We start from the raw sequence: 9,023 nt of genomic DNA, 5'->3' as shown, positions 1-9,023 counted from the left end.
CTGTATTATAATTTTAGAATGTTACGTGAAATAACCCCGTAAATACCCCGATAAGTTTCGGTTTGTCCCTATTTCGTCGACTTTGAGTTTAAAATGCTTAAACGTGATAAAAACAACTTTCGGGTCGCTGTTTATTCTACTAAATAGAACGTGACCTTTTTAGTTACGCTACATAATCATAATTTTATGAGAAAAATAAAAGTGTTTCCTCATATTGCACCATTAGTGTAATAAGGTAACATCTACAAGATGACAACTTTTCAGAACAGAAATTTAATGATTTTACGAACGAATTTAGTCGGTAACTTTTTTATTCATTATTATATTCTATAATTTTTTCCATCCTCTAAGATTATAACAGAAGAGTCATAAAATTTTACATGTCATTTATTTCATGTACTCGCATCAAAAGTCTCTAGGGATCAAGCACGTTTTTACCAAATACGGAAAATCACGTTTTTTAATAAATTTTATTTTAACACCAATGTTTTTGTAGTCAAGTTCATAATTTAAAAAATAAATAACTATATAAACAAACATTTCAATAAATTTATATAGATATTTTTCTTTAACTTCAAAAATACCTTGATCCCTAGACACTTACTTACTTACTTTTAGCAGCAGTAAAGCTCCTTGTGAAAGAGATCGTCCAGGGAAGTACTGCTACCTTGCCTATTTCTGCTGCCAAGCAGTAATGGTAGCATTACAGCATTTCAGTTTTGAAAGGTAAGGGTGCTGATGAAACTAAAGGCACATGGGACTTGTCAACTTATGTCTCATGGTGATGGGCGCAGTGGCAATGCCCCTCAGATCATTGCGATTTAAAACTCAGAGTGGCACTGCAACTGTTGTGGGCAGGCGTGTCGCTTACCATCAAAAACTTTTGATGTGTGTATTATTTAGGCATGGCAATACGGCATGTTTATGTTTAATAAGCAAACCAATGAAGTTTTCCGGCGCCATGAAATTCATAAAAGGTAACTTTCCAAATGCTTTCCAATGACACTAAAAGGACGTTCACCGATATACTCATTTTGCCTGTCATATAACATGGTGTTCAAACGCGGTTCCTGAAGTTCCGAAATTAAACACAAAGCTCAATGAAACGCAGTGCGCTGAACCTGAAATTAGCCAACCGCGTTCCAGGACTCGTGGAATTAGAGTCGGCACAAAATCCGGGAGGCATTCCAGTCGCGAGGACACGAATAAATTAGCTCGAATTACTAACGAACTTTCGGAATATAGCTATCGTCGTCGACAAAAGTGACATGACAACCTAGACAGCTCTGTGTACGACTGGTCCACAATAGCCCGAAATAATTAAAGATGATTGGAGTACATTCACGCTTCGCGTCAAGCAGTGGGACAATAACGGCTAAAAAACTACTAAATTTGGATAAAAATCAGTAAGTCAGCAGTAAACTATACTCCTTTTGCATTTACATTTCGGTAACTTTCGAGATATTGGCATTTAATAGTATTCTATGCAATCGTTGCTTATTGACAGGCTACGAGGCTTTGCCGAGTGGTCTAAGTAATAGGTATGAGATTTTAAGATCTTATTATGTAATGGTTGCATGCAATACTTTTTCTACGAGTAAGTAAAATAATGAAACAGGACCAATATTTACTGTATATTTTGTGACCATGAATGACAACCAACGCAATTCTTTATAAATTTTAACCCATTTTATTAGGGTAGGCAAAGGTTCCACCATACAGCCTCTTCATATTTAGATGAAAGCCAAGCAAACGCTACAAAACAAAAACCAAAGAGACAGAATAGAACTGGCCCAGTGCCGCATATATATGTATTTTAGCCATTTTTTTTTTTACTTAAAGATTTGTGGCCCCTTTGCAAGACTTGTAGGCCAATTTAACCAATAGGGAGGCAGTATAGCGTTTGAGTAGCGTCTTAATTGATATTTTAATTAACAAACAACTCGTTATTATAAACACGGAACTAAAAAGTGCGCCTCTATCACATGGTATATGAAATTATAATTGACGGATTAAAGTACAGGAGTAGAAAAAGTGTTTTATCTACACACATATCATAAACCATCTATGATGTGTTCAAAAACCGCAAATTACGACCAGCATAAAGATAAACTGTTTTGTTAGAACTAAATTCTTATCTGTGAAAATGTTATTATTGCATTATTAATAACATCAAATTCCATTTTATCATTATTATTACATTCAAATTTCGAGCGTCTCTGAAAAACAAAACAATTTGATTCGACCTCAATTCTAAGATAAGTCGAAATGAGTTTTATTCGAAATGAAATGTCAATAGCACACCATTTTCACAAATCTCACACGTTACTTGATATCGAACGATATGATAGTTGGGGCCGACTCTAGTTTGTCTATAAAAAAAACTACGGTTCCGTGACATGCGTGAGAAAAGCGTTTACTTGCCGCCATTTACTTCGTTTTGTTGTTTAACACCTTATAGAGAGCTTACAATATGTGTACAGATAAAGCAGTGTATGTAACTGCACATAATTAGGCATTAAAAAACCCGTACGACGTTTTTATGAAACTCGCCTGTCAACTCGTTTCACATACACTCACTCGTATTTTAATGCCTTTCATTATGTAATAGTCACATAAACTACTATTATTCTAGTAAAAATGTCAATTGCTTAACAATTAAACAGAAACATGAAAAAAACGATAAGAGGGAGTGGTAGATCTCATTTTGCTGATCCCAAATAACATGTTAATAACTTCAATTTGCTAGAAATGTCGACGACGTTACTTTTGATCAAGATGGTAGTAGATTGATATATAAATAAATTAGATTTATTGTTTTATTCAAGTAATTACACTAATTCTAATTCGATTTGAATGGTTTGTTTCAATACTTAAATTAGTTCAATACATTTCAATACAAACCACTGTTTCTACTAATCAGCCGTCGAAAGTTCGACAGAAAATTAGTTTTTCGTCATAGATATTTACCTATAAGAGGTGTAATGTAATAATGTTACTAAATTATTTTTTTAAACTTTACTTTGTTCTGTCAAATTATTAAGAATAATTGTAATAATATGTATGTATACTGTCAGTTAGAGGTCTCTTGGTTAATTAAAACATTTGACCTTTTCAAAGTTCAATTAGCGTTTATCCTTCGACTAAAATCAATTTTAAAGGCAGAGCATCACACGTGATTAAATTATTGGGATATATCCGCTGTTTGGCCCACGCAAAATGTAAAATGTCATAGGTGAAGTGAACTTACCCCTAACTTATGATATGTAATCCAATGTGAAGGTTTAATATCGATACTGAACGTGTAACGAAGTGGATTTACGATGTAAGTACACAGTTATGGGCCAAAGTTTTATAGTTAAGTAAGTAGGTAGTAAGTGGAGTGTTAAATATTGTTTGTGGGTACCTCGAATAACCGTTTATCAAACAAAATTAACTACACCTCTAGTAAGTGCTCCACCTGTTATAAAATGAAGTGAAACTAAAACCGAAGAGGTTATGAATGGAATAAAATAGAAAAACATTTATTGCAACGCCATATTGCATAGACATAGAAAATAGATTAATAATAATTAAATTTTTATTGAATTGATATTCAATTATTTTTTTGTGAAATTACTCCACTAGTTTGTTATAATTATTAATATAAAGATCGAACACTCAGAAAAAACACTCAGAAAAAATTCCTTCGATCCGGTCGGATTCGAACCGACGTCTTCTTGCATACCATGCCAGACCGGATCGAAGGGATTTTTTCTGAGTGTTATTTCTGAGTGTTCGATCTTTGTATTAATAATTAATAGATTAATAATACTTAGACAAACAAAACAAAATAAAGGTAATTAAAAAATACAAAAACAACTTAAAGTAAAACAAAACACACAAGAGCAATAAACATAATGTCAGTACCTCCATAGTACTAAAAAACCCGAACTCAAAAGTCATTCATCCCCTAGTTTGCCACCCTTAGAGGCGGTATATTTTCTTAAAATTTAAATTCATTAAATTGGTTCACAAATTATCGCGAGTTATCGCGACACGTACATACAAAAAAAAATACAGTGGAATTGAGAACCTCCTCCTTTTTTTGGAGTCGATTAAAAATATGACGACTAATCGGAACGAAAAAAGGCGCATCTGCTGTGTAAAGTAAGCATAGTTGTGTCTTTTTCGTTCTTAAGGCAGTATTACAATTCGTGTTACCATTTGTGCGGTTATGGCGTACACAAAAGGGCTTCATTCGGCTTAAGTCACAGTCACAACGTTGTTTAATAACGACACGTACGGTAATTCCATACAAACGTAATAGTGCCGCTTACGCTTGTGTGTGTGCACACCCGCTGCGCGCCGTGTACGGACGCACACATTCGCGTAACAATGAAAGGCGCGGCGCATGGGACGACCAGCGCTATGCAACGCGAATGCATCGCGAGATTAGATGTGGAATCAAGTATCCTATACACAATGATTCAAAATTCATTATTGTTATTAGTAGATTGGTAGTTCAATCCTTTTGCCCCCACGATCATCGGATAAACGCGATCTACATTCATCTGGGAGTACATTCTTCAAAGTGACCGGGAAAGTGCACAACAACGAGACTTAGGTACACTACGTCGAAAAATCCAAGTGGCAATAAAGGGAATACGAATGATTTAGCAGCTTTCCACAGGCTGAAAATAAGCTTTTGAATGTCAAATTTAATTTCATAGTAGAATGGTTTTGGTGACTTGAGTAGAAAAAAAGTACTACAAAATTATTTCAATGATCCGAAAGCAAGACTTTTGCGAAACGCGGCGTACTCATCTCATATTACCCTCTTTTTAAGTTTTTGTGCCGTTGTTCCGCAACTGTCTCTTTTACTCTCGTATATCGTGTAAATCCTTCTCCGAAATATTGTAATTTCAAGGTCGCTTATTTGTTCAAGGTGAAATTATAGGTGATTTAAAGTCAATATATCTATTATGATTTTTTACTTTTTGTTTTTTGGATAGTAGTTAACCGCCCTTTGTAGTAGAGCTGGGTTAGAACGTCTTTATCGAAAAACGAAACGAAACGAGCTGGGTTATAACGTTATTTTCTAAAAAGAAACGCTTTCTAGAAATAGTTACTTACTTTCCAGAAGCACACAACAGTTCATCTGATATAAAATGAAGCTAGGCGCGAACATAATGTCGCGACGGTATGTCATACCAAATGATACCGCAGCACGCAGGGATACCGAAGGATCCAGTGCCGTGCGGTCCGGCCAACGGGCGTCAGGCCTAACATTGTTTATAGGTACGTGTTATTCGATTAAAATGTCAGAATATGAATGTGAGACGGACGATTAATGGTATTAAATAAGTGTGTATTTTATAACAACCCGAAGATAAAAGTATTTATTTACGTAGGTACCGTTCGATTGCGTAATAAAACAGTTCTCCTCTCCATTGCGTATAAATTTTATATAGAGATCGTATAAGAGCTCGTAATATTCGCATTGATAGAGTAATAATAATCTGACCTGTTGCATATACATATAAGTACTTGCCGAGAATATATCGAATATCTATGGTAGAAAGATTGATAATAATACCTAAAATCCTTTGTATATTATTGTAATCTCATGACTGTTGACACCACGACATAGGCCTCGCCAAGAAATAGCAAGGCATTAACCGCAATCGTAACTTAGCAGGCGGCTTAAGATTTGAGCGCAGGATTAAGGACTTGAAAGATACTTATGTGAACTTTTATTTATATATAGTCTGTAATATCGCAATGTTTAGGCGATGGTTAGCACTTTTAATCATATGAACCGTCTGCCGGTTTGCTATTGGTTGAATACATTAAAAAGTGACTAACAAATAACATACAGACACGCTGCCTACTGATCAGTTAGGTAAAAGTACACATATCTCTTCCTATTGCTCCCGAAAATATTGTAAAAAGTTGGTAAAAATCAATATTTCTTAAGCGTGTAACCAAAAGTACATAGGTAGCTATAGCGTAGCCTGATGACGCATCCGATAAGAGTACCTGCGCAATGTGGATTGCAAAATATTTGAAAAAATATTCTAAATCAGATGTGTGCACATTTTTATAATAATAACATTGACCTACCAATAAATGGACGTCGGGTTAAAATCGCATACATCTGTAGGGCGTTAAAATCGCATACAGAGCGTCAATCGCGCTATAGTCTTCGTTTGTTCGAGTGACATCGCGGTTGTCAATCATGCATTATCAATATATGCAGTACAAATAATGACTTGTTAAAATTACTGCAGTAAAGTGTGAGAACAGTATTACCAGAAAGGTATGGTGGTGATTTGTGCAACCGATAAACGATGTCCTATCAAAAAAAAGTGTTGCGTCTATTCTTACCGATGCGCATGCGTACTCTTACCCATAGCCCAGTGTAAGAGAACGCAAATCCCATTTTGCACTTTTTTATTAATTACTATCACTTTAATAAATATAACTACTTCTCACGTTACTATGTAAGAGTCAGATAAGTAGACTATTAATAAAACAATAGCTGATTTTCAAACACTTTTTGTTTTCATTCTACTCCGTCTCAAACATAAAGTGCGTCGTCTTAAACCAGGCTATCCTAATAGAACGTTGAAACACTATAAACGCCATCTACCGGTGAATCTCAGAACTTTCCTCTGAAATACGGAAAACTGAGTGTATTTCAGTGACGAGGGTCCCTCTTCAGCTGTTCTAATAGTTCCAACAATGTCTATCAGATGTCAGATTAAATTGAATATAAGTCAAGAGAGGTTTAAGTATACCTACTAATTAACTGTACTGGTAATCTGAATGTGTTTTTTATTATATAACTACCGAAAGACTATTTTCAGAGTTAATTCTCAATCAAAATACATGTTCCATTAGTTTAGTTAATGCGATTATTTCAACACCACCTGCGTACTTTGTTCGTTTGTATAGTCCGGCTGAAAATGTATTTATTAAAGTAACAAACACATTTTGATTACATACCTAATAAGTCTTCAAGCCGTCTAAATATACGTGTAAAGTAAAAATGAAATTAAATTTGCGTACAATCTAATCTATTTTTAGACCGGGAAAGAGCGGGGCGTGTTCCCTACGGGGGCGAGAAAAGGGGGAACTAGGTCAATGTCACCCCAGCCATTCAACTGGTGTTCTTTGGTACCTTACGGTGAAACGTAAATAAATTTTGTTACCGGAAATGAAATCTCTTTAGATATTTATGTAGCTTTAACTTTTTTTGGGTTCAGAAGCTTACGATGCGTAGGTTGAGGCGTAAATTATAGTACCTATATACATGAGTGAGTAGGTATTTATCTTATGATTTTTGTGAACGTGAAATGAAAAACGATGATTTTGAACTTCAAAAAGATTTTTTTGAAGTTCAAAACGGGACGGGACGGATAAATCATGCGCCTGATGGTAAGCTACACGCCTGCCCATAATAGTTGCAGTGCCACTCAGAGCTGTAGATCGCAAAGATCTTAGGGATCTAAGAATCTTAGCCACTGCGCCCGTCACCCTGCGGCATAAGTTGACAAGTCCCATGTGCCTGTAGTTTCACCAACACCCTTACTCTTCAAAACCGGGACGAAGTAATGCTCATATTACTGTTTGGCGGCAGAAATAGGTAAGTGGCAGTATTTCCCCGGACAGACTCTTTTATAAGAAGCTCTACTGCTACTAAAAAATATATTTAATGCGATATTTGTTTTTAAATTATCTCTGCCCCCCATGGTCAAAACAATCAACCAAATTAATTAATCATTGAATTATCCACACGCCCCCAGTGCCATATTTGTTTAGGTACATGTCCCTGTCACTGTCTGTAATTAGGGCTGTTTGCCCTCTATTGATTGTTTCTCTTTATTGCCTTCCACTCGTCCATTTCACTCTTGTTCGGTTTGTTTAGCATTGGGTACCCGGTTGAAGAGTTCGATGTTTTTAAAAGATCTTTACATATTTTCATTTGTTGCAATAAGTTACAAATAAATAACAATAATTACCTAATGAAGCTATTTTTCCGGATTTAAATCGCGTATATTTGTTTTTTCAAACAAACCAACGTTTCGGGCCCTTTACAGGTTTCATGGTCACGGTTCACTGACGTCGTACAGTCATCAGCCAGTTATGTCTAATATTAATGCAAACCACTCTATTTTGTCACTATAGTTACAAAAGTTATTAATTAAATACCTTATTTTTAATTCTACAAAGAAACATTCCAATTTAGGCTACGTTATGTTTTATAAATTATTTTATTTTAATAATATGAATTTTCACTAAGTTAAATTTATTATTAATTAATAATGGAAATCAGAAAAAATTAAAACATTAATTAATACCGCAGTCTTATGTCTGTTTGGGATTTTTCATTAGAGGAAATACTGGATTAAACTGATAGTACGAAGAAACCATCTTCCCTGTTGAGATTAGGATGTTTTTTTTAATTTCAATGGCCTCTTGCAACAGCCTGGTTAGATAACGGACTTCTTTTGCAAGGACCTCGGGCTTGTCCAACTTCATTGAATGAAAGTGTAGGTTTATGATACGCTCGTAGACTGCAGATTTGTTTACGCGACGGTGTTTGACATCAGCTATATATTATGTCCTTTGACGCGGGTACAAATACTTCAATTCGTTTGTCCAATATAAGAGAGGCCGAACTCACAGTCAAGCGTGTAAACTCTTGGGTCCTGTAAGAGGATGTTACATTTCACGGGTCTCAGAAACTGAGAAATCTTCCTCAGGGGCATGAAATAGGTCTTGATAGATGCACGCCAGAGGACTGTTCCCAACGTTGGTTTGTTTGAAAAAACAAATATACACGATTTAAATTCGGAAAAATTGTTTCATTTCCCATGTGTAACAATGGCGAAAACCTAAAAAATCGATAATAATTACCTAATTTTACCCTTTCATGGACTGTAATGCCATTTACCGTAAAATTTAATATGATAATATGCTAGTACAGGATACTAGCCATAGGACGAGTTGTATTACCGAGTGTAGAACCGAGCTAG

Source organism: Hyposmocoma kahamanoa, unplaced genomic scaffold, assembly GCF_003589595.1.
Source record: "Hyposmocoma kahamanoa isolate Upper Pololo Valley unplaced genomic scaffold, ASM358959v1 93, whole genome shotgun sequence".
Lineage (NCBI taxonomy): Eukaryota > Metazoa > Arthropoda > Insecta > Lepidoptera > Cosmopterigidae > Hyposmocoma > Hyposmocoma kahamanoa.
This window is presented reverse-complemented; position numbering follows the sequence as displayed.